The following is a 27,550-nucleotide window of genomic DNA, read 5'->3' as shown; positions in this document are numbered from 1 at the left end:
ACATCTACAGTGACATTTTTGCCCATTTTCTTTGCAAAATAGCTTAAGCTCTGTCTGATTGGATGAAGGGTGTCTGTTAACAGCAATTTTCAAGTCTTTCCACAGATTCTCAATTGGATTAAGGTCTAAAGTTTGACTGGACCATTCTAACAAATGAATATGCTTTGATCTAAACTACAGTATTCCGTTGTAGCTCTTGCTGTATGTTTAGGGTCGTCCTACTAGGTGAGCCTCTGCCCTAGCTAGTCTCAATTCTTTTGCAGACACTAACAGGTTTTCTTCCTATATTTGGCTCCATCCATCTTCCCATCAACTCTACCAGCTTCCCTGTCTCTTTAGAAGAAAAAGCACCCCTACAACATGATGCTGCCACCACCATGTTTCATGGTGGGGATGGTGTTCAGGGTGATGTGCAGTGTTCGTTTTCTGCCAGACATAGCGCTTTGCTTTTAGGCCAAAAAGTTCAATTTTGGTCTCATGTAGCCAGAGCACCTTCTTCCACATGGAAATGGGGATTTTGCTGCGCTTGTATGAGTCAAATATAACTTTTATTACAAATGTGTTAAAATGCTATGAAAATATTAAAATCTTATTAGAGCTGCCAACACCTGACCCTGAATCAGAAACACCAGATCACAGAAATAGTATAAAATGTAAATGGTGTAGCGCTTAAAACAATGAACATAGGATGAACCGCACAGTCCATAAAAATGAATGATGTTCACATATTTCAAAAAATTGCAACATTAGAAGTCCTTCAGAAAAGTGTGATCCCAAAAGGAAGGTAAAACACTCCAAACTCCGATAGCCCAAGGCAGAGAATCCACCACCAAGGAAGGAGATTGGCCTCCTACCACAATGCAGTGATCCCCATTACAGGGATCGTATCCAGCATATAGTGTCTGATCCAAAACCACAATCAGGTCCTGCACCAGCTCCCGTACCACTCAAACCCGCTCCACTCAAGACACATGGGTATGCAAAAGAAGGGGGAACAACTCCCATAGTGAAGTATTGTCGAAAGGACTTTAATAGAGTAGAGTAAAGAATGGCAACTCACATTTACATTGAAGTAAAACAGCTTGTATCTCGGAGTGATCTTCTTCCACGTGTTTGTTGTGTTCCCCACATGGCTTTTCGCAAACTGAAAACAGGACTTCTTATGGCTTTCTTATTGCCACTCTTCCATAAAGGCCGGATTTGTAGAGTGCACGACTAATAGTTGTCCTGTGGACAGATTCTCCCACCTGAGCTGTGGATCTCTGAATCTCCTCCAGAGTTACCATGGGCCTCTTGGCTGCTTCTCTGATTAATGCTCTCCTTGCCCAGCCTGTCAGTTTAGGTGGACAGCCATGTCTTGGTGGTAGGGTTGCAGGTGTGCCATACGATTTCCATTTTCGGATGATGGATTGAACAATGAGTTGTTTAAAGCTTGGGATAATTTTTTTTAAAACCTAACTCTGCTTTAAACATTTCCACAACTGTATCCCTGACCTGTCTGATTTGTTCCTTGCTCGTCATGATGCTTTGTTAACTAAGGTTCTCTAACAAACCTCTTTAGGGCTTCACAGAACAGCTGTATTTATACTGAGATCAAATTATACACAGTTGGACTCTTTGCTAATTAGGTGACTTCTGAAAGCAATTGGTTCAACTAGATTTTAGTTAGGGGTATCGGAGTAAAGGGGGCTGAATACAAATGCACGCCACACTTTTCAGATATTTATTTGTTAAAAGTGTATTAACTATTAAGTTAGTTTCACCTATAAGGCACAATATCATGAGGTCTACAGGTGGTGGTTAGTTTTGGGCACAGTGTGAAACTACAGTAGGCTTTGTGTATTTTCCTGTGGTGAAAACGCTCTGGATGTTTGCTTTCCATCCAGGTATTATGAAACTGGATGAGGAGGATCACACTACTGCTGTGTCATGTCACAGTGCATGAGCTAGCAGCTAGATTCCCTCGGGACAGAATCCTTTGTACACCATTTACTGACATTCCCATCATTAATAAACTACTGTATGAAGCTTGTTCACTCAAGGGATTGTGGGAATTATGCGGTTTAACTACAGCTTTCACATATGACTCTGGGGGTTACTCTGTTATGGCATTACATGCTTAGTTGTGAGAAGTCATCAGCAGAATGCTAACATTGTTGCCGCTGTCAAGGCAGGAGTGAAATAATTCTGCTTCTTTAAGGTAGCTTTACATATGTGAAATCTCAATCTATATTCAGTGTGGTGGTTGGGTGATTATTGCATGTGGAAAGCTGCAGTAGCAGTTCTTTGACTGACTACTCTTAGTGGGACTTAACCCTGAGATTTCTTTTCATGGTATGCATGTAAGCTCTAGTCGAAAGAACAATAAAGTGGTTGTAAACATGAACAAAGCATATCCTCCTATGGTGTGTACTTGTCTCAGTTAAGAGCACTGAGTGTCTGTCTTTTATTTCTGCTGCCTCCTTCCTCTGTTTTCATGAATCTCTTCTGACAAGATCTTCTGACACCAAGAGAAAAAGTGACAAGAAAGGGACCTTCAGCACACAGCCTGTAATTCACAACCCCAGCTCTGTTGCTGTGTGAAGGTGCGCTAGTCAAAAGAATGTTAAAGTGGTTGTAAACCTCAGACCTGTAATGTGAAAAAAAGCATATTCCCCATCTAGTGTGTACTTGTCTCAATTTAGGTGCACTAAGGGATTGATTTTCTAAAACTGGAGAATTGAAAATCTGGTGCAACTGTGCATGGTAGTCAGCCAGCTTCTGACTTCAGCTTGTCCAATAAAGCTTTGACAAAAAAAAAGAAGAAACTGGAAGCTGATTGGTTGCCATGCACAGCTGCACCAATCAGCTTTGTTTCTTCTTCCTTCTTTCTTTCTTTTTTTTTTTTTTTTTTGTCAAAGCTTAATTTGAGAAGCTGAAGTTAGAAGCTAGCTACCACGTACAGCCAAACCAGATTTTGGTAAATCCAATCCCTAAGTGCCTGACAAGTCGTGGACCGTTGCGGTCCATTGTGTAGTACAGGATCGGTTCTAATAGGAGCGACACAAGTACTACTTTGGGGCGACCTGGAGCGACTTGCATAGACATTCAGGTTATGAAGTCCGTACAAGTCGTGCCGAAGTCTCGCTGCACGCGACTTCACAAGTCGCCCCCGAAGTTGTGCCGCTGCAGTGTGAACCGGCACGAAGTGTCATTTCAGCCTGCTGTTTTGTTCCTTTTGCTGACAAATTTTCCTGACACCAAGAGCAAAAAGGTAACAAGGGATAGAGCTCTAGCACACAGCCTGTGAGTAAAGCCCCGTACACACGCACAGATCGTCGTCATACAAACGTCGGCGGACGAAAGATCTGCCGATTGTACGCGTGTTAGTATGGTGCCTCCGACAGCTGTCTGCACACAATCCGCGGACAAGAGTCTTTCTTGCAAACATGAAAATTTTTGTCTGCGGACACCAGAACGGACGATTGTTCGCCTGTCAGTACAGAAATCAGCCGACAGACCGCAGATTTGCAAGACTGGGCATGCTCAGAAAATAAAAAACACAGGGAAAGTTAACCATTACATGACATCACTTCTGCAGTCAGCTGAAGTCTGCGGACAAAATTCTTGTGCTGTCCTTGTGCTGTCTTTGCACTTTTCAACAGACACCGACATCCCGGGGAGAAAAGACGAACATTTGTATGACGACGATCTGTGCGTGTGTACGGGGCTTAACAGCCTTAGCTCTGTTACTGTGTGCTGTGTGAAGGGGGAGGTGTCACTTTCCTCCAATCAGCTTTCGGAGCTCTGCAGTGTGTGATTTCAGGTTTCTGTCCCCTAAAATCTCAGACCAGGCGTTATAAATTCTGGACTTTGAACAGCTGTAGAGAAGAGAAGACCATAGATACAGATGAAACCAATCCTCCTACATAAGTTGTATCACATGAGGCCAGTCACTTCACTGGGTATATGTAAGGGTTTACAACCATTTTGTGGCTGATATCAAAGAGCTGTTCTAAAAGGATCCCAGCAGTAATGTTGGGATCCACCCAGATGCGCTGGAGGGGTAGAGCAAAGAGAGGTGACTGAAATTCACTGGACAGAGTGGACTGAGAACCGACCGATAAGTGTTCATGTGATCACTTGGTTCCCAGGATTTGAGCCAGCGAGGAACAGTTGCAGCATCACAGTGATGCTACAGCCATAGAGTTGCAGGTGAGTATGGATGTTTTTTATTTATTTATTTTTTCTATTCCCACGCTTCTCCATTAACAAACTTTGAACAACATTCTTGAAGAGGAGAGAGTTGCATGCACACTTTTTATAGATGGAAGTTCTATGTATTTCACATGGCCCTGGCTGGCAAACAGGGTAGTGGAGGAGTGTGTGGATGGTATCTACCTAGGTTATTGAATGAAACTACTACTTTGTGGTAATTGACCAGTACAACAGGTTCATCTTGATGGAAATTCTGATTGTAGCTTTAAACAAGGATTTAGCATACATAAAGTTAATATTTTAATTGCAGCTACTACGAATCTCAAGCTCTAAACTACACTTCTAAATTTTACCAATCTAATACTGTAAAAAATATACCCTCGTGTTCTCCATAATTTCTGTTATTTGATATTTCAGAGAACTGTAAAGGTTTTAGAAATCCAACCTCTCCAGAAGTGTCGCATCATACGGTCTGTCACCACTCCACTTTCCCTGCTACTATGTCATGTCTTCTTGCAATATGCTAAGGCTGACATTTGTCCCCAAGGTGAAGGGTAACTCGACCTTCAACATTGTCCCCAGAATGAGTGTCTCCACTAGGTGGTTTCCCCTCACCTTCTGTTCTGGTGACAAATGTCATATTTTGCATTTTCCATTACTTTCTGTGAATGACAAGGTAAATCTCCCTAGCGGGGACAGATGAGGACCCGTGGTAACCTTTTATTCCTAACAGTGCCCTACTCTATCCAAAACTTAACAGTGGGAGTGGGAAGGGATTTGAAAACCTGTCAGCCTTTATTGCTGTCTGTGCTGCCTTTTAAGGAGATTAACCCTGTATTTGTCCTGTTTACCATTATCATTGAAAGTAAAAAAAATCCCAAATTTTGGGTTGTCCCCAAAAAAGGAATAGAGAGGAAATCTTACAATTGAGACACTGGTTCTGGTGTCCTGGGGATCCCCAAGGAATCCCCTTAATTTTCAGGGATTTCCTCTCACTTCCTGTTAGGCTATGGGACAGGAAGTGAAGGGAAATCTCCTCAATGGGACACAGATGGCAAAAAAAATCAGACAGGGGTTATAACCCTCCCTTACTCTAGCCAAAATGGCAAAGAAAATGTTTTGCCTATGGTTCTACTTTAAGCTATTCTAAATTTGTTAAAAGCTTACAGGTGCTTGATTAAGCTGATGCTCTTTTGCATTTACAAGCGAAGATTAAACGTAGCCTCTGTTATTAACACTAATATTTTGCATAGAATATGATTTGTAAAGGCAATCAATTGTATGCTGTCAGCGGATTTGGGCATCGGAGAACTTTTTAGAGGCTGCATAAAGCATTTTTTAGTGGAATGTATGGAGAAGGCAGCAAAGACATGGATATGTTGTGCCCCACAATCCTACCTTCATTTACTATAGTATGTTCTGATAAAGCTTTCCATGTGTCTTAGCCCCAGTTCACACACGTGTGGTGCTGGAAACGCTGCAATCTCAGCACGTTTCCCACACTGCATTGCAATCGCACTGTGTTTGCGATCTGATGCGGGTGTCAATACAAAATTAATGGTGGTGATGGTGCCTGCAAGTCTCTTGTTTGATGCGTTGCGATTCTAGCCTATTCAAAATGAATGCGCTCAAATCACACATTACTGAGTTGCAACGTGTGCCCACCAGTGCCACCTACCATTGCCCACCAGTGCAGGTCAGTGCTGCCTGATCAGTGTCTATCAGTGCCGCCTCATCAGAGCACATCAATGAAGGTGAAAAATTACCGGTTTGCAAAATGTTATAACAAACTATAAAAAACGTTTTTCGGTCTTTTTTTGTTTAGCAAAGGATAAAACCCCCAGTGGTGAATAAATGCCACCAAAAGAAAGCTCTGTTTGTTTGAAAAAAATTATAAAAAATAAAATTTTAGTACAGCGTTGCATGCCTGCGTAATTGTCATTCAAAGTGCGACAGCGCTGAAAGCTGAAAATTGGCCTGGCCAGTTAGGGGGTTTAAGTCCCCAGTAGGCAAGTGGTTAACAAACTGGCACCAATACTAGGGGCCATCACTGCATAAACTGGCACCAATACTAGGGGCTATTACTGCATAAACTGGCACCAATACTAGGGGCTATTACTGCATAAACTGGCACCAATACTAGGGGCTATTACTGCATAAACTGGCACCAATACTAGGGGCTATTACTGCATAAACTGGCACCAATACTAGGGGCTATTACTGCATAAACTGGCACCAATACTAGGGGCTATTACTGCATAAACTGGCACCAATACTAGGGGCTATCACTGCATAAACTGGCACCAATACTAGGGGCTATTACTTTGTAAGGTGTTTTTTTTTCTGAAATTGCTTTAAACTGTAAAGAAAAACTTCAGGCCTGAAGCAATACCCGAGGAAGAAAGAAAGCTTGTCTTTTTAAGTGTTGGGTTGGTACAATAAAAATGTATCAGTGCATACTGCATTACTCTCATATTTTGTAACTATATAATATATTTATAGTATACATTTACAGTAATATGATTTAGTGGTGAAAATTGAGACCCCCCCAGTTTTGACTGTGGTATCTTAGGTGCCCCCCCAATTTACTGTATCTAGAGCCACCAATGATAACATTTTAGTCAAACCCTATTGGATTTGGGTTTAATGCCGCTTTAAACTTGCCTTTCTTTTGCTCCTCTACCAGTTCGCTCACTGCTGGGACAAGAAGCACCGTGTAAACTGAGGTGATCTCATTTGAGGTTTATTTATATAGGTGTCCCCCCCCCCCCCCCCCCCATCCCCATGTGATGTTGCTGGCTTCTGAACAGCCAATAGCTAACCATCAGTGTTGTCACATGGAACAATGAGCAGTGAGAAAAGGTATCCACTATTTACCAGACTTTCCTCTACACGGCCAGTGGCAAACAGATTAGCAGGGGAACAAAAAATAAGAGTGCAGGCGAACCAGTTAGTAAACTAATGTTTGGGCAAAAAAGGAAACCAACTCGGTTGTAAATAAACCTCAGACATGAAATCTGAACAAAGCATATCCTTCTGTAGTGTGTAGTTGTCTCAGTTAAAAGCACTGTCTTTTCTTTATGCTGCCTCCTTCCTCTATCTGCATGAATCACTACTAACAAATCTTCCTGAGACCAAGAGAAAAGAATACAATAGCTCAACAGGAGGAGATCGCCGCACTAACATCGCTTGTGTTAGTTCAGCAATCTGTATGTATGTTTTTTGTTTTTTTTCCTGTATGACCTAACCTTCTGGCTTGAGCGAAAAAAAAAAAACACTGTGTATCCAGCTTAATATGCAAGGTAGGTCGGAGCTCCTTTTATCGGGCAAAAGTAGTACCTTTTTTTTTTTTTTTTTTTTTTTTTTTTTTTTGACGCACGTTGTGTTAAGGCAGTCTATACATTTTGAATGAGCCCTCATCAAACCGCAACACCTGAAATAACACACATTCACTGTTCATGACTATCTTACTGCACTGCAACACATCTGTACATTGTAGCATAGGCAAGTTTTTTTTTTTTTTTTTTTTTTTTTTTTTTTTTTTTCCTTTTTTTGCTTTTGGGGTGTCATTCAGAATTGATGGTAGCACACAAATGCATGCATGTGATGCTTTCAGACCGGAAAAATGTAATCTATCCAGTGACGGAATGACAGAAACCATACTATAGATTTCACAGGTGTAGTTCAGAATGATCCCTTTACGGTAACGTGAATATTTGTACTACTGCTAGGATTTGGTTTATCTTGCAGTACAGGACTTGCATGGCCTCTGTATGCTTTTTGGCACATATACCTGACTAACTGGTTTTTCTGGATGGTTCTCAAGTATTCCTAAACCACCTCTCCTTGTTACTACAGTTCATTGTAATGCGTGCTTCATAATCTAAACTGACATGTGCTTGTCTGTTCGCTGTCATCCTAACCAACATTGTTCATTTTAGAAAACAATTGGTTTAAAACAATCACTGTGAACATGTATAAAAAACAGGCGCTCTAAAATATAACTGGCATCTTTTTTTTTTTTTGTCATTTTTATTGCTTTTTCAGAAGAATGGTAATTGGCCTTTTTTTAAAATCTGAGAGTCCATGAAGATTGCAGGTTGAATATGGATTTGTTCTTCGGTACAGTTGCTGGAAAATAAAGTGTATAGGAATGCAGAAGGACTGGATGTGTTGGATAGAGCCCAGTGGTTGTGGATTTAGTAACACTTTAAGGCTAAGTAAACATATGTTTTCTAAGATGATGTTCTTTGTGGGAAACTACGGTGCTGGCCATTTAAAAAAAATCCTGTTCTCTGTATCATTGGCATAACTCATTTTAAATGCATCTAAAGAGTACTGTTCTGCAACCGCTGTACTCGTAGAAAGCTCAAATGAATCCATGGTTCTCTTTAGAGGCAGTTGCCATCTGCAACAGGTGTCAATATTAAGTTGATGACACCCCCCAATGCAGGTCGCAAATGTGGTGTGTTTGCCCACACTGGATCGTATGGCACAGGAGTACCATGTGATGTGGTTACAGTGAGTTTCCAAGGGTAGTACATGCATTTTTTGGTGCAGTGTGATTTGAGCCTATTTAAAATGAATGGGCTCAAATCGCACCACAGAGGAATGCAGTGTGTTCCTGTGCGATTCCTGGTGTAAACTGGCCAAGTCCAAGTTCACTGTTAGGAAGATGTTTTACCATATTTAGGGTGCAACATCTAATCTGTTCCTATGCAGCAAGCGCTCCCTCCTTTGTGACAGTGGAAGAGGGATCTTCTCCCCATGCCCACTGTCACAATTTGAAAACAGCAAGGCTATGCAGGGCTCTGCCCACACGGCCATGTCTTTCATTCGCAGTTTCATATGAAAGAATTGGACTACAAGTACCGTCAGTTATTGCGGCTGATGGCTTGTAGATCTAAATTAACTGTGAGGATGCTGGTGAGCACTCTCGTAGTTCATTGTTCTTCCTGCCATTCAGTAATTGCCTGCCCGTATCGGAGGTACAGTCTGCAGGATCCTGCCATTTCACCCATAATTTGCTGATTGCGGGTGTAATACTTTAAGGGCTGCAGGGTAAAAAAATAATGAATGAGCGTTGTTTACAAAAGGCAAACATGTATATTAATTGACATTGCGTAATCATAGAACTGTGATCAAATGTATTTTCTTTTTGTTCTGCTGCTGAAAATTGCATACATTTCCTTTGTGCTTTGATGCTACAAATATTTAAACACTCCTGCCTTCCTTCTGCTATAAAAATGAGGCATTGTCATAGATGCTTACTATAATTTTCATAACTATCAAACAAGATAACAGTTGTCTCACTGACGACAAACCATTTTGATTGCAAATTAAATTAACTGCATGTATTCCATTTACCTGCTTTAAATATCCGGTGGCATTGATACTACAATTAGGGAAGTATTCAGGTTAGTGTAATGGTAACCAGCCATTTCAGGACCTAACCTGTTCAAATTTCAGAGAGTGGCTTTTCAATAGAGCTAATGGTTTTGGAAGCTTATTTATTCAAATACATTTTCCTAAAGACTAGAATGAGGCTATTAACAAAACTTATAAGAATGTCATAAGGCGTATACTCTTATCAGGTAGTTCCTTCTGTGTCATTTTTCCTGAATCCAGTTGTTAGTGGTTAATAGGTGTTCCAAGGCCAGACTCTGCATTCTTATGTTGTGCTGCAATCGGTCTGCTGGGTGGGGACTTTGTGTGAATTGTAAGTCTTGTATAGGCCTGGCAAGTATGTAGCAGAAAAAAGCCAGAGGTAATTTCTGATAAAATTGAAAACAAATGAAAATATAACTAAATGCAAATTTTTTTTGTTTCAAGTTTTGGAAAGCGTGGAGAGGGATTAGAACGCTTGTCAGTTTTTATTGCTGTCTGTGTCCCTGTCCTGTTTACCATTATCATTGAAAGTAAAAGAAAATTCTCAAATTTTGAGTTGTCCCCAGAAAAGTAATCCAATGGGGACACTAGTTCTGGTGACCTGGGGGGCCCAAAGGAATTCCCTTATTGTGCAGGTATTTCCCCCCTCACTTATTGGCTACGGGACAAGAAGTGAAGAGAAATCTCCGCAATTTGGGCACAGATGGTGAAAAAAGTCTGGCAAGGGTTATAACCCTCCCTTGCTCTATCCAAAATGAAAAATTTTTGCCTATAGTTCTACTTTAAACTGTATGGTGCACAATATAAACGTATATGTATTATAATTTGCACATGGCATGGTATAATCATGGATTATTTTTGGTACCTTACTGTTAAACTGGTAGCATAATAAAAATGTAGTTTCTGATATTTTTTGGGAGAAGAAAAAACTGTTTTTTTAGTCCAGATGTTTCAAAAGAACACTAAGGAAACCCTAAAGAAAAGTTTAGAAGCTATGTGTGATCACTTTTCTAGCATCAAAGCTATTTGTAGTGGTGGATGCACAGACACAAAAAAACTGACTCATTTAATTCAAAGGTGCAAATATTTTTTTTTTTTTTTTTAAGCCAGGACTTGGCAAAATAGCTTTTACATTTAGTTGAACAAAAATTGCTGACCTGTGCTTGCAAACACAGGATTCTGTGCTGGGATTGGCTACAACCTATCTGCAAATCTCAGCCAGAAATCATTGACCGGGACCTGCTAACAAAATCCTGCTTTAGCCAGTGTCAGCATGGATCAGCAGGGATCATGCACGCCCTTAGCCTGGAAAAGGCTGGATGATGTACATGTATTTTATCCAGCCTGCTTGTGCCATCTGCCCACAGTAAATGTACTGTGGATGGGTGGGAAGCAGTAAATAATATAATTATAAGAGGGAAGTTGCACTGCAGTTTTTTTTTTTTTTTTTGAGGTGTGGACCACACCTTTTATATAAATGAACCCCCCCCCCCCCCTTTTGGTCTCAAAGTGTGGGGTTGCTGATACAAGGGAGGGGTGCTAATATAAAGGGACTCTGATCTAATGGGGGCCTGAAAGGGGGTGCTGGCATGAGGTGAGTCTGATCTAATTGGGGTGTCTAATGGGAGAGTGCTGACAGCTGATAGAATAGTTGGTCAACAACCATCTTATCAGCAGTCCAATATCCCCCATTGGAGACCCACATTAGATCAGTCCCCTTATATCAGTGCCCCCCCACCTTAGAGACCATTGGAAAGAGACCCTCCTTATATCAGCACCCCCTGCCTTCTGTGACTTCAATTAGTCTGCCTGTGAATAATGCCTTACTGGCATGAGGGATGTGGAGCCGCTGAAAGCAAGAGAGCACTGTGCCGGAGTTGGGGGGGGGGGGGGAGGCTAGAAGGTAGAGCAGCTCTAGAGCGGAAAATCCCATGTGTGCACAACAGCGAAAGCGCCATTGGTTGCAAGGTCACTGGGCCATCCTAGCAAACAATGCATGCAAAGTGCAAGGTAGATCATTGAGAGGAGTGGAGGAGGGGGAGCTGTTGCCACAGGGAAGAAGGCAGACTGCACAGGCAGGTGCAGTCGACAGGAATCATCACTGGGTTTGATGATGCCCGAACTGGCTGTCTACATCACAGGACAGACTGGGAACAGAAACTCGGGCATAAGTGTCAAAACCCGGACTGTCCGAGTCAATCCTGTACAGGTGGCAACCTTATGCCCATGCCTGGTGCCAACAGTAAATGGATTGACAAAAGCCCAAGCACCATAACGCAATTTTTAGCAGCCATGGCCCCATCAAACATCCAGTTTTAATCTGGTAAATATGTTCCAGTTCCATCAAAACAAAAAGTGTTAAAGAGGTTGTAAACTCGTATAAATTTTTTTTTTTTTTCTTACACCCTGCAAAAGAAAGACATAATGAGCTAGTATGCATCGCATATTAGCTCATTATGCAATACTTACCTCATGTCTAGTCGCCCGTCTTCCGGGATTGCGGCATCCGGCCATCTGATTGGCCGGAGCCGCGGTGACGTCACTCCCGCGCACGCGCGCGGGAGCCGACAGTCACGGCACGGGGCTCTGAAGGAACGGCACGATCGGCCGTTCCTTCAGAGCGCATGCGCCAGTGACGTCACTGGCGACATGTAAGGTAAATATCTCCTAAACGGTACATGTTTAGGAGATATTTACAGTACCTATAGGTAAGCCTTATCATAGGCTTGCCTATAGGTACAAGTTGTAGAGGAGGGTTTACTTCCTCTTAAATCTAATGCTGGGTACACATTCACAAGCTGGATGGGTGGAGAAGACCTCCCTGCTGTGCTATGGGGGGAGAAGACCTCCCTGCTGTGCTATTGAATTCTGACAGTGGGTACTCCTTCACTGTCAGAATATACTGATCATCTGCAGTAGCTGATCAAATGAAAATTTTCCGACAAACCCGAGTTTCTCATCGGCAGGGAGGGCAACACACAGATGAACATTCGGTTAGTCCCTGCTGAACTTTTTGTGCATGTATCCTAAAATGTTATTCCAATAGCTCTGCATTTTGAATGTAAAGTATTGTCAAATATGCAGTGTGTTTTCAGCGAGGAGTGTTTGATTAAAGTTTTTTAATTGCTTTAGCTTTATTAGATTTATAGAAGTACAGCTCATTTTTATGTTCTGTCTGTGCTCAAGATTTTAGAGGAAAGTTGTTAAACTAATCGCTATAATATTTTGTGAGTTACAGACCTCTCCCACATGTGGTTTTGATTGAGTCCTGGAAGGCTTGTTTAATTAAGATGGTTTGTTTTTCTAGTTAAAAAACCAAACGTGTAATTGATCTACAGTGCAAAAGTCAATATCTTTTTAGCTGCCCATAGATGGGTAGAATTTAGAACAAAAGTTCTTAGGAAAAGAATGTTCTAAGAGTTAATTTTTCTAATCATTAGTGGGTCAAACCGACATTAATTTTTTACAACAGCGACAAAAAAATGTAAAAAAGCATGATAGAAATTATTTTTTCTTGAAACCGTGTATGTGGTTTTTGTTTGGTAAAGTGAATTCATTCCAAAACCAAATGTTCAAAGCAAACAATCTTTGGAACATCCTTTTCGTACAAATTTGCTTAATACTTTTACCAAGAATTTGCGTTTGAAATTTCTATCCATCTGTGGCCAACTTTACCATTTCTGTTCTCCTTCCCTTCCTTTTATTGTAACTGTAAGCATGCATCCTAGAATCCGTAATCGTTGCTCATCAAGCCTGGACTATGACCAGTTTAAACAAAAGCTAGTGATACTCCACTTGTTTGTTTTTAAGGGTAGGGGGTTGATGGGGTGTGTCTGGACAATAAGTAATGCGCTCATTACTGAATTCCCAAGGTCGATATGTTAAAAAGTTTCTCTGGATCCTTCTGGTGTCTGTCCTTTCTACAACTAGCTTCTGTGTGTCAATTTTTCATAGAGCTTTTCAACTGAGGGTAATTGTAAACTACTCGGTAACTTTAAGGGGTTTAGGGCATACTTCTAACAATGTAATTCCATCTTAATAACTGTATTAAATAAGTATTTATCTAAAAGAAAGATGTAAAGGATTATAAAGTGTTTTTTAAGTTTGAACTCTGGGCATAAAACAAAGCATACAAATGTACACCATGTTTTGCTGAACAGGTCCACTTCTTTAGTACCAAAGTAGTTAATGCTACCCCTACCTGCTTTGGTCCTGAAGAAGTGGACCTGTTCTGCGAAACCTGTTGCTCCAATTTCATACTTACTAAAAAAAAGGCTTTCTTGAATGTTTGAGATGTACAGCCAAAGCTCGTTTGGCTGTGCATCCCCTTTAACATTCAAGAATTCCTCTTTTTAGTATGTGTGACCCATTTTCAGCAGAGAGCAGCCTGAAGTCAGCTCTCTGCCGACGTCACACGACCACGAAGTCGGGATCATGACCACAGAGTCGGGATCTGCCAGGTGCCTGGACCAACACTCAGCTCAGCCTCTCCAGCAAGCCGCTAAGAGCCTGAGTCAGCTGCTCCCCGCCCCTCCACAGCCCAGCACTCCAATGAACGAGGAGGGGGCAGAGCAGAGAGCTGCTGACTAACAGTCAGCAGCTCTCTTCTCAGGGAGCTGTCAGAACCAAGTGGTCAGCCGCGTTTGATCGCTCGGTTCACAGTACAGAGACGCTGGGGGACAGATGCCGAATCGGACCAATGCTGCATCCACCTAGGTAAGTATGAATGGGGGAAAAAACAAAACCCCATACTTCTCTTTTAAAGTGGAACTTGACCCGAAAGTGCAAGTTCTGCTCTTTTTCTTCCTAGCCCCACCCCAACATCAGTTTAATTTTTAAAATTTTTTTTTGGGGAGCGGGTACCTAGCTTTGACAGGCACCTACTTTCACTTCCGTTCTGGATCAAAGTTGTCCCCTTCCCCCCCCTCTTGCCAGCATTCTTCTGGGACGCATCACAGGTCCCAGAGCATTGTGGGACCATTCATAAAGTGCACTGTGGCTTGCGCAGAGAGCAGCCGGCTGCTAAGCGGCAAGGAGTCAGACAGTTGCCCACAGTTAAGATGCTGGCACCTGGGACCGCAGTCCAGTGAAGAAAATGGCTTGGATTAGCACAGCTCTGGATCCCTGGACAGGCGAGTGTCTCTTTAGTAAGAGTCAGCAACTACTGTTTGTAGCTCCTGACATTTTTATTTTCACATACCTGACTGAAGCTCCCCTTTTTAAGGTGGTTAATGAAGAATGTAAATTACACTGCTCAAAAAAATTAAAGGAACGCTTTTTAATCAGAGTATAGCATCAAGTCCTGGGATATTGATCTGGTCCTATAAGTAGCAGAAGGAGTTGTTAATCAGTTTCAGCTGCTTTGGTGTTAACAAAATGAATAACAGGTGCACTAGATGGCCAACAATGAGACAACCTCCAAAACAGGAATAGTTTTACAGATGAAGGCTACTGACATTTTTTTTTTTTTTTCCCCTACTCTTTTCTGACTGTTTTCACTAGTCTTGCATTTGACTAGTATCCGTGTCACTACTGGTAGCATGAGGCGATACCTGGACCCTATAGAGGTTGCACAGGGAGTCCAACTCCTCCAGGTTCGCACATCAATACATGCCATTGCCAGAAGGTTTGCTGTGTCTCCCAGCACTGTCTCAAAAGCATGGAGGAGGTTCCAGGAAACAGGCAGTTACTCTAGGAGAGCTGGACAGGGCCGTAGAAGGTCCTTAACCCATCAGCAGGATCAGTATCTACTCCTTTGTGCAAGGGGGAACACGATGAGCACTGCCAGAGCCATAAAAATTACCTCCAGCAGGCCACTGGTGTGAATGTCTGACCAAACAATCAGTAACTTGAGGGTGGCCTGAGGACCCGACATCCTCAAGTGGGCCCTGTGCTCACTGCCCGGCCCCATGGAGCTTGATTAGCATTGGCCATTGAAAACCACAATTGTCAGGCCTGCCACTGGCGCCCTGTGCTTTTCACAGCTGAGAGCAGGTTAACCCTGAGCACGTGACAGATGTGAAAGGGTCTGGAGAAGCTGTGGAGAATGTTATGCTGCCTGTAACATGATTTCAGCATGATCGGTTTGGTGGTGGGTCAGTGATGGTCTGGGGAGGCATGTCCATGGAGGGACACACAGACCTCTACAGGCTTGACAATGGGACCCTGACTACCATTGGGTATAAGGATGAAATCCTTGGACCCATTGTCAGACCCTACACTGGTGCAGTGGGTCCTGGGTTCCTCCTGGTGCACGACGATGCCCTGCCTCATGTGGCGAGGAGTATGCAGCGAGTAACTAGAGGAAGGAATTGATACCATTGAATGACCCCCCACTGTCGCCTGACCTAAATCCAATAGAACACTTCTGGGACCTTATGTTTTGGTCCATCCAACGCTGCTTGGTAGCACCTCAGTCTGTTCAGGAGCTTAGTGATGCCTTAGTCCAGATCTAAAAAGGAAATACCCCAGGACACCATCTGTCATCTCATTAGGAGCATGCCCTGCCATTGTCGGGCATCCATACAAGCATGTGGGGGCCATACAAACTTGAGTGCAATTTTGAGTTCCTGCAATGAAATTTCAGCAAAATGGACTAGCCTGCTGCATCATTTTTTCACTTTTGATTTTCGGGGTGTCTTTTTTTAAATTCAGCCCTCTGTAGGTTTATCATTTTCATTTCCATCAAACGATGTGGTGTCCTTTCTTGTTCCTAACCCATTACCCAGTCCATACCAGTATTGATATCCAGCATAATATTTTATCCCCATTGAGATGATGTGTTTTTAAAGTGTTCATTTACTTTTTTTGAGCAGTGTATTTGCTATTTGTATTGAATGTTGATGATTGTCCAGGTGTATTTTAACAGATTTCTGATTTAATAAATATATTCTAGAATGATGTTTTTATGCTTAGTGTTTTAGGTGCTGAAAAGTTACTACTGGGCACTGTGTATTTAATACCTGGTCTACAAAAGGCACGTCAGCACCTTAGCCTTAATTTACTGTAATAGTGTATCTGGGCATCCAGTCTTGTTTTGATGTAAGGTACTTTAAAAGTAAACCTGTCACAAATCTAGGCAACTTGTGATTGAACAATGTAGAAGACATTTTCTAAACTGAAAACCACAAGTCAAATGTACAAGTAGAGTTGAGTTATAATTGCTGATTTTGTACTATATTTTTACTTTTCCTGTGACACTCCTGCTTCTTCCCCCCCCCCCCCCTATTTGTTCTTTCGGTATGATGGGTAGACTACAGCTGGTTTTACATGGATCCAAATTCAGCTGGTTCAGCAGTGTCTGGCCACATTTGGATCCATGTATGGCCATTCCTGTTTAAGGGGAGTTGATCTAGGGATCCACTACTCTCGAACGGGACTGTCGGTATACTTTTGTTTGATCAATGCTAGCAGCCAATGAGTCCCACTGCCAAAATACAGTAGCACAGTGGGGAGATGGGTACCCATCCACCTCATGTGTGGATAAGGGAATCTTTTCGATTTTTTTTTTTTTTTTTTCCGATCAGCCGGCTGATTATCTATGGCCAGTTTTAGAACAAAGCTTTTAATTTCTGCTGGAAGATAATCCTTTTTACATGGGTGTCTTTTTTTTTTTTTTTTTTTTTTTTTTTTATTTATTTTATTTTGCAGGAGTGTGTTTGTTTTTTTTTGTTTCCTCAGCTCGGTGGGCACTGTCCAGGTTTGTGCCCAGTTTACTTTTTTTACTGTCGGTGATGCTATGCTTAACAAGAAGTCTTTGTAACACAAGGCGAAGCAATCTTGGTATGAGCTTGGAAAGAAATTCCATTGTGCATTACTCATTCATTGAAACTGTCTACTTTGTTAGGGATACATTTCCTTCCAGACTGTTACAGATTCCTGAAACTAGCACATCTGTTTGATATTCAGTGGAGGTCTAAGGCTTGTGTGCAGCAAAAGCTGTTTGAATGTAGGTTATAGAGTGTGTCACAGTAATACAGATAGGAAGAGCTTTGAACATTCCTTGCTAGTTCTAGTCTAATTTTACAGTAGTGGTCATACACACGGGAAACACCCTGCATAATGCAAACCTATGAATGAATATCTGGGGCAATCCTACCTCCCTATTACCTACAAACATGGCACCATGTTACCTTTCTTTATCAGTGCTTCTTTATCAAAGCTATAGCCTGGAGGGACAACGGTCAATCACTGTACTAAATCTATGGAGGAGCGGTATTGTCACTCTTGTTTGGGAATACAAACCTCTCCACCTCTTCTCTTCCAAACATAGGGGAAAGGCGTTGAGTAGTTCACAGAAAGCTACTGATGAGAATTGATTGCGATTGTTTGAGACTTTTTGTTCTGAGCACAGGAATTTACAAGCACTTTGGATTTGTAATCGGGTTAATTTTCAGAAAAGGTACTTGGTCTGATTAAGAATTAAGAAAAGAAAATGCAATTTTATTTTATTCTTGGGTTTAGGTTCACTTTAACTGCTTAGTTTTTGGAATACAAACCGCTTACGCTCTACTACCCTGCTTAGTTGAGGGAAACAATTCTGCATAGAAGTAAATAACCCGCGGGACACAAGTAGCTGCTTGTACTAGTATGCAACAGTGAACGTGAATCTCCTGTGTTTGTACAAGCTTATCTGTTATGCAATTTTGAAAAATTTTGAAGCCGAGCTTCAGTGTACAGTCATTATTACACACAGATTTCCTTAGCTGTACAAAAGGGCCCTTCCTCCTTGGTGTCATAGATTATTTAGGTACTAGTGGAAATGGTGAAAGACGTTGACCCTATTTTGTTATCACTTTAAGTGTATACTGAAAACTTGAACGGCTCAAGGGGAGCTCCCCCTGATGTAAATAAAGAGGGTTAAGTAGATCTAAAATATAAAAAAAAATATAAACTTTAATATGTTGATGTAAATTCATAAATATTTTTCAGTCTTTTAATATATGGTGACCTTGTCATGAAAGTTCTGGTTCAAGCAATTTATTTGATGGGGTGACAACTGTCTCCCAATTTTATGCCCCTGGTTTTGTCCTGGTTTACAAATATGCGATGACAGACGTTGCATGTGATTTGAAACGCACTGCTCTGAAGTATCTGTGCTGTGCGAATTCAGCCATACAATGGCTGAATTTGCATTGTGTTTGGACTGAACACGTACAGGACCCTTTTTTGGGTCCGCAGCAGAATCTAATCGCATAGTGGTTCACACCTATGCGATCCGATTCACGTTCGAACTGACAGTTCACACTGCGATGTGTGAACTGATCTGGGGGTGTTGGTAACTTTGACACCCCCAGTGATTCACGTACGGCAGTGTGAACTGCCTGCAATTTGAAAGCGATGCGGGAACCCGCAGTGGATTCACAGGGTTCCTGCATCGCATGTGTGTGAAGCGACACTAAAGGCCCGTACACACGTACCGATCGTCGGCCGAAAAGCTTCGGCCGACGACCGATCTGCCGATTGTAGGCTTGTTAGTATGATGCCTCCGACAGCCGACAGCGCACATTCGGCCGAAAAGAATCTGTCATGCAAGCATTAAAATTTTTGTATGCAGACACCAGAGCGGCAGATTGTTCGCCAGTCAGTACAGAATTCCGCCGACAGACCACAGATTTGCAAGACTGGGCATGCTCAGAAAAGAAAAAACACAGGGAAAGTTAACCATTACATGACATCACTTCTGCAGTCGGCGGACAAAATTCTTGTGCTGTCTTTGCACTTTTCAACACACCGACAGCCCGGGGACAAAAGACGGCCGATCGTTCGACGATCGGTACGTGTGTACGGGGCTTTAGACTACAAGTGGCTGTGCCAGCATACTTCATAAAGGCATGGTTGACCATTGTCACCTGTGGTGGTCAAGACCAAGGATGTGCTGTTGACTCTGGAATGAATGCTTGTATGAATGCTTGTAGACAAAGTGACAAAGAGGATTCAGACAAAAAAAAGATGAAGATCGTATTTTATGGGGGAAAAGCAACTTTTTTAGTTCAGTGCTTTAGCAATCTGCCATACTGTTAGTCCCCGTTCACACTGGGGCGACCTGTGAGGCGACCTGGTCGCCTCACAGGTCGCCTTCCATAGGGAAGCTGCGGACCCGTTCTAATAGGAGCGACACAAGTTGCTCCGACTTAGAAAAAGAGTCCGGAGCTTCTTTGGGGCGACCCGGAGCGACCGTCATAGACTTCAATGTTATGAAGTCCGTGCCGGCCGATCCGAGGTCGCGGCGCGCTGCTCGCACCGTGACCTCGGAGGTCGCCCTGGGAAGTCGGATCGCCCCAGTGTGAACGGGGCCTTATGGTACATACAGTTTCAGGTTTTTATGTGTTAAGTAAAAAAAAAAATATTGTAACTTTACTAATGGTGGTCTGCCAGGGGTCTGCATAAGTTTTAAACTCCTTGTTTCTTTATATCATGTGTTGTTGGTATAGTTGGATTGTCATATTTGCTCATTACATGCATTCTTTGCATAAATACTGTAACTCCAGCACAGTTCAGTCTCAGACCCTAGAGAGAAGCAGGTTGGCAACATTTACTTCCATATAAAAGTCATAGGGAAAAAATAATAATTTTCACAGCCATGTTTATAACTATGGTTACCAGCCCCTAGGGATTTATCTGAAACCTGTTCTATCTGGGAGAATAATTGTTGTACCAGTGATGAGGATATCTTCCAGAGGTTGGTTGGGAAGCTTTTGTTTAAATTTGTGGCTGTTGCTCAATTGCTGAGATTATGTTTCAGCTATGGATTCCACAGCTTGTCTTCACCTATTGGTGAAAGAAAATGTAGTGTTTTGCTTACACTACACTAGCTTGGGTTGAGAAATGTCCACAGCCTGGAATTCCTATCACCTTACCTCAGTTGTCCATTGTGAGGCTGCACATCCAGCTTGTATAAATGCCTTGGCAGAAATTCGACTAGTTCATTCTCTAGAATGTCATTTTTAGTACTTCCAGCTGAACAAGAGGAAATGGAGAATGTTTTTACTTAATAGAAACAGTGTGTTTAGTTTAACCGTTTTCCCCCTAGACAATGCTTTACTGTGGGAAGCCGCTGAGTCCAGTGTGTACTATGGTGGTCATTTGCCCCTGGTATGCGTTCCAATTTCTACATATAACTGACTTTTTAAACGAATGGTTGCCATGCACCCCATCAGTGTATGGATTAAATCTTTAAATGGATTAATCTAATTAATGAATTCCTGGCTGGTGACAGCAGATCCACTTAGCATAACTTCTGGGTTATGTTCAGGTTTTGTTTGCAGCGGCAGGCATTCCACATTGTATAGGGAATTGTCCATAGCTCCAATTTCAGTTTACCAAATTTGGTATAAATACAAGTCATGTTTGGTGAGCCCAAGGGCCTTAGTTATTATATTTAATCAAACGTAACCACTTCACGTTCATTAAACCATATAAACCATTCTGGATTGAAGTGGTTAAAGCAAGTTCATGGCTGCAGTTTCAGGTATTAAGTTTGCTATCATTTTGTATTAGCTGGTGATCAGCTGGTCAACAAAAGTGATCTGGACAGCTCTACAGCCACTTCATCACTTTTACCGTAGTGAGAAATGCTGACCCACCACCTGAATCCCCTGCTGCCACCCTAGGTGAAATGCAGTAATCGACCAGGATAGCTAGATACAGGGGAGATCTGTTCTCCAATCCCCTTTGTGACTAGTGGCCCTGAAAGCAGCAATGATTTGTCACTTCTGGTGTCAGTGGACATTCCCTGGCAGCAAGAGAAGTAGCTGATCTGTGCTTGAGTAGCGGCATTGAAGGGCATAAAGAGGACATATCCCTACCCGCCCAATGCTATCCCGTAGGGGGGTGGTTAGCCCCCTTGTGATAGCAAAGTTAAAAAAAAAAAAAAAAAAGCATTTGTTTTAAAAATTGTGCTAGACAGCAAGTAGTTAAAGTATATTGTGGTTTTCATAAAGTTAAAGCAGATAGTGCGGAGATGGTGCAGGCCATTTGTAAGATGTTTCCCCTTTAGATTAGGCTGTATTATAGCCTATCTGTCAATAATATCACAAATGCTGGTATGGTAGTGGATAATGGTTATCCGGTGAGAGTGCACCAAGAGTGATTTGCAAGACCGGTTGGGGCATCTACAATGTGGTGTGTGTCCCCATACTTGTATAGCTATATCTGTCTGGGTTTGTTGGTGAAAAATTGGCAAACTCCCCTATCCTTGTACAGGGTTTTATTCTTTGTTAGCATTTCAGTATTTTCACAAAAGTGGTGGTGGTTTTGATTGTTGTTACTATGGTTATTATACAGCGGCATTCCCAGAACATAAGTGATAGCTTTCATTTTTTTTTTTTTTTTTGCATTTTTTATATAAAGCAGTGACCCTAGTAGACACATTTTAAGTGATTGCCTGCTGTGCAACAGTTTGTAAGATGCCTGTAGAGTATTCAGCATGGGTTGTATGACTCTGATGCTCAGCATCAAGCCAAGCTGGAAATCTGCAGATGTGCCGGAGGTGGGGAGTCTCTCATTCAGGATTCTTGCTCATGTTGAACAGCATGTGGTTGCGTTGTCTGGTTTCAGGGTCTTTAGACTTTTAATGAACTACTTCAACTTCCTTTTGTTGGTAGCCTTAAGGAAACTCTTGCACAAATTACACTCGATGGATAAAAATAGATCTGCCATTAACACGGTATTGCTAATTGGTATATTGGTGCACAAGATTGTTTCTGTCAACTCCTTTCGCTACTCCTTTCGCTGCAAGTGCCATAAGCCCAATTTGGCTTGGTCGTGTAAAAAGGAATTCTTAGCCCTCATGCCTGTTTAAATTCCCTGATTTTTCTTTTTTTGCAGCTGAAAGGTGTATGAAGCGGGGTGACAGCATGTCATGTTGCGCTGTCATGGTGAATTGAACATGTCACAAATATAAACAAAAAAAACGCCACACACAAAAAATGAGTAGATGATGATACAGTGAAAATTGACCAACTCATCACTTGGGGCATGACACTAATAACCAGTAAATGATATATGCTAACATATGATACTATTTCAAGGCATTGTGACCATGTTTGCAGTCTAAAGGGTCTGCAGATGTCCCTTTTTTGGTCTCCATCATGCAGAACTACATGCATGTCCCAGTGGGCCCTTTTGATAGCTTATTATACTTGGTGGGGGACCTCAGGGACAACTAAGGTGGTTTATCCACAGCCCTTATTCTGGTATGGTGGGGCTTTATCGGGGTGTGATGACCTAGACTGTTAGCTTTATGTATGACAACATTGTCATCTTTTAATGGTAAAAGCTGAATTTTTAACCTTTTTTATAAACTGGGTTATGAAAATTAAACTAACTTTAATACATTTTGACCAAATCTATACCACAGGGGCCCGATTTGGTAACCACCTTTAGCAGGCCTTTTGCTTTCTGAATTCTACATAGGCTGCAGTTCCTATGCATTTGATGTTTATTTGGAATTGCTCATCCATGCGGCATCTAGCACTGACATCTATAAGGAATATGCGGTACAACAGGCATCTCTTCACCTGTATGTGCAAGCTTTCAGGCTCCAGTCACACCTGAGAGTATAGTTTTTTAGGCGTTTTTGCAGGTGTGTGGAGGCAGGCATTGACATCTAACAACGCTTGTAATCTGCCTAAAAAGCTCATGTACGTCTTTGAGCTTCAGGCGACAAAACGCTAATATGGGAACATGGGCCATTTAAATGAATGGGATTTTGCTTGTTGGGAGTTTTGGAACTTCAGAGATTATCGTTTTTTAAGAGCTGAAAAACGCTCAGGTGTGAACAGGGCCTCGGTCTCTAAGCACGCCTTTTCTAGGTTTCTGTAGTTTTAGCTGTCTTCTGTTGAGTCTAAAGTACAATTTTCACATTCTATTTATCCTTCACACCCCTTACCGCTGTATCCAGCTGCCTGTATAAAAAAAGTCTCCATTACTTCCTGGACAGACGTTGGGACATAACAGGAAGTGCCTCATAAAGACTTGCTGTGGGGGCACTCATACAGTCTCACTCTTGAGCTGCTCTCTGCGTGTACATCGACATACATAGTGCTTCTTAGCAACCACCCCTAGCTCTCTGCTCATCTTCTCATTGGCTGTGACTGACGGCCCTGGCTGCTGTGTCTAAGTGAGTGAAAAGGAGCAGAGATCCTGCTTTTAGGCAGTGTGTTCAGGTAAGTATAAAGGGGGGGGGGGGGCAGCACTGAACACACGTGTTATTTTTTTTTTTTTCCCTTAAAGAGGAAATAATGCTTCCTCTGTAACTTGTACCTATAGGTAAGCTTATGATAAGGCTTACCTATAGGTACTGTAAATATTTCCTAAACATGCACCTTTTAGGAGATATTTACTTTTCATGCGGCCAGTGACATAATTGGCGCATGCTCTCTGAAGCCCGGTGCCGCAAACAGCTGCTTGCGTGCATGCGCGGGAGTGACATCTTTGCAGCTTTGGCCAATCAGATGGCCGGAGGACGCGAACCTGGAAGGAAGACGGGTGAACATATCAGCCGTGCCAGCGGTGTGCGGGCGCCACTGCTGGGTCTTCGTTCTAAGGTAAGTATTTCATAGTATGCGATGCATACTGGCTCATTATGCCTTTTGGTTTTTATTTTTTTGGATGTTCACAACCTCTTTAATGCATACAATGCATTGAGGTAAAAAACTTTTTGACTTTGGAACCAGTTTAATTTCTAAAGGAGCATGCTGCTTGGGACTTGTGCTGCTTGGGACATTCATAATAAATCTTTCGGCAGTTTCATACACCAGATTATATGCTTGTTTTTCTTGAAGGCTCCTACTTGTTAATAGCCGTCCCCCTTATGCCCTCTAGTACAATGGTATGTGCCCTGTGCCCACAATGGTATGTGTAAACATCCAGAGTCATTTACTGGTGGTGGTTAGAGACAAGGTGGCTTATATTGTCCAGATACAATTCTGTGCCTCTTTTCAGTGTTGTCGCGGTTTAATGATTTACTAGTATTGCCATAAATCAGTGGCTCCATGATGGGTCCTGCTACATAACAGCTGGCTCCTTTCCCCTGTTGTCATAGGATTAAATGGAAAATAAATACCTCTTGTCAATGATATATACATGGTCTACAGAGCTTTTTATAGGTAATGTTGTCTGGTGGGTATACATGGATATGTATGGAAAGAAAAAAACAAAAATCAATACATATGAATAGGAAAAAAATTTGCATTACATAAGTTGCCATCTGCCTAACGTCTTTAAATTAATACCCAAGGTTCAGAAAGTCGGAGACCTGAGCAGAAAATTACGCGAGGGAGGTTATTCAGCTTAAAGTGAATGTGAAGAAATAAACATGATTTACTCACCTGCTCCTGTACATATTGCACAGAGCAGAGTGCTTAAGTTTTTTTTGTTTTTACTTATGTTTTTATAATATTTTAATTTTTTTACATTTGATATATTTTATTTGGAATGTCATTTTTAGTATTTTAATGAGGTCTTATGTCCACTCTGACTGTTAAGTAACATAGGGTGCACATGTTAAAGGTAAATTTGGGAAGTGAATGTCAGTTTTGTTTAGCATTTACACAATAGAATTGTGTAAATGCGATCTTAAACCCAAAAACAAAAATGTATTGTATTGCAATTTACCAATCGTATGTGGAGGCTGCATCAGTTTTTTTTTTTTACATTTTTTTTCACCTAATGATCTGGCCAGTAGGACACCTCCTGTATTAGGGAGACACAATTCTGTTTAATTGTATTAGCAGATTTAGAACCACTAATAAATTGAAGCCAAACTCCAGCCCACATTTTATAATCCATTACAGAAAACTGTTTTTCCTTTTTGGGCTGAAGGTTTTACATGAATAAATAAAAGCTAATCATTTTAATCACCCCTGCCAGTGTTAGAGGTTGTAAACCCCCCAAAAAAAAAAAAACGAACCCTGTAAGACAAAGGCATAATGAGCTAGTATGCCTCGCATACTAGCTCTTTATGAAATACTTACCTTAGAACGAAGTCCCCGCAGTGCCGCCTGCTCAGCGGTGACATGGCCATCATATTCAGCTGTCCTGCTTCTTGGTTCGCGCCCACAGCCAATCTGAATGGCCGGAGGCACGAGGACATCACTCTCGCGGATGTGTGCGGGAGCCGCCATTCACGGCACAGGGCTCTGAAGGAACAGCATGGGTGGCCGTTCCTTCAGAGCGCATGCGCCGATGACGGCATCGGCTGTATTAGAAGTTAAATATCTCCTAAACAGTGCAAGTTTAGGAAATATTTTCAGTACCTATAGGTACAAGTTATAAGAGAGGGTTTACAACCTCTTTAAGTGGGTTGTCTCATCCATGTTAACTGATGCATTCTGCTGGAGACTTGATGGGCTGGATTACTAGATAGAGTAGTAAAAAAGAAAACTAATGCAGCCATTACCTCTTAGAATTGGTAAGCTGCAATGTAATGTTTGCTTTTTTGTTTAATACTGCTTTAATGTTAGACAATGGCTTGAGTATGGGCCAGGCTCAGGCCCCGTTCACATTGCCGCGATCCGACTTGGGGGGGGGCGACCTCCGAGGTTGCGGTGTGAGCAGCGCGCCGCGACCTCAGAGTGGCCGCCACGGACTTCATAACATTGAAGTCTATGGCGGTCGCCTCCGGGTCGCCCCAAAGAAGCTCCGGACCCTTGTGTCACTCCTATTAGTACGGGTCCGCAGCTTCCCTATGGAAGGCGACCTGTGAAGCGACCAGGTCTGTAGGTGTGTGGGACATCCTACATTTCTTTAACAAATATAATAATAATAAAAAAAAATATATAAAATAAAAAAGTATGTGCATGTCTGTCTGTCTCACAAAAGTGATTACACGCGTCAAATTTTTGTAAATCTATATCTTTTCATGTGACAACACTAAAGAAATGATACTTAGCTACAATGTGAAGTAGTGAGTGTACAGCCTGTATAACAGTGTAAATTTGCTGTCCCCTCAAAATAACTTGACACTCTCAGCCATTCATTTCTAAACCGCTGGAAACACACCCCTAAGCTAAAATTGTCCAAATTGGGCCCAAAGTGTCAATATTTTGTGCTGCCACCATTTTTTTTCAGCACTGCCTTAACCCTCTTGGGCATGGAGTTCCCCAGAGCTTCACAGGTTGCCACTGGAGCCCACTTCCACTCCTGCATGACGATGTCACAGAGCTGGTGGATGTTGGAGACCTTGTGCTCCTCCACCTTCCTTTTGAGGGTGTGCCACAGATGCGCAATAGGGTTTAGGTCTCGGGAAATGCTTTGCCAGTTCATCACCTTTACCCTCAGCTTCTTTTGCAAGGCAGTGGTTGTCTTGAAGGTGTGTTTGGGGTCGTTATCATGTTGGAATACTGCCCTGCGGCCCAGTCCCTGAAGGGAGGGGCACATGTTCTGCTTCAGTATGTCAGCATACATGTTGGCATTCATGGTTCCCTCAATGAACTGTAGCTCCCCAGTGCCAGCAGCACTTATGCAGCCCCTGACCATGACACTCCCACCACCATGCTTGACTGTAGGCAAAACACTTGTCTTTGTACTCCTCACCTGTTTGCCACCACACGTGTTTGACACTATCTGAACCAAATAATTTTTATCTTGGTCTCATCAGACCACAGGACACGGTTCCAGCTTTTTCACGTCCTTAGTCTGCTTGTCTTCAATAAACTGTTTGTGGGCTTTCTTATGCATCACCTTTAGAAGAGGCTTCCTTCTGAGACAGCCATGCAGACCAATTTGATGCAGTGGGCGGTCTGAGCACTGACAGGCTGACCCCCCCACCCCTTCAACCTCTTCAGCAATGCTGGCAGCACTCGTACGTCTATTTCCCTCTGGATATGACGCTGAGCACCTGTACTTCTTTGGTAGACCATGGCGAGGCCTGTTCTTAATGGAACCTGTTCTCTTAAATTGCTGTATGGTCTTGGCCACCGTGCTGCAGCTCAGGCTAAGGGTCTTGGCAATCATCTTATAG

At 42.3% G+C, this 27,550-nt stretch overlaps 1 protein-coding gene across 3 annotated transcripts in view; it reads left to right on the top strand.

Annotated features, from left to right (window-relative positions):
• Positions 1–27,550, top strand: part of FNBP1L (formin binding protein 1 like) — a 300,029-nt gene that overhangs the window by 25,721 nt on the left and 246,758 nt on the right. The window lies entirely within an intron of this gene.

Source organism: Pelophylax lessonae (assembly GCF_965119305.1).
Source record: "Pelophylax lessonae genome assembly, chromosome: 8".
Classification (NCBI taxonomy): Eukaryota; Metazoa; Chordata; class Amphibia; order Anura; family Ranidae; genus Pelophylax; species Pelophylax lessonae.
This window is presented reverse-complemented; position numbering and strand designations above follow the sequence as displayed.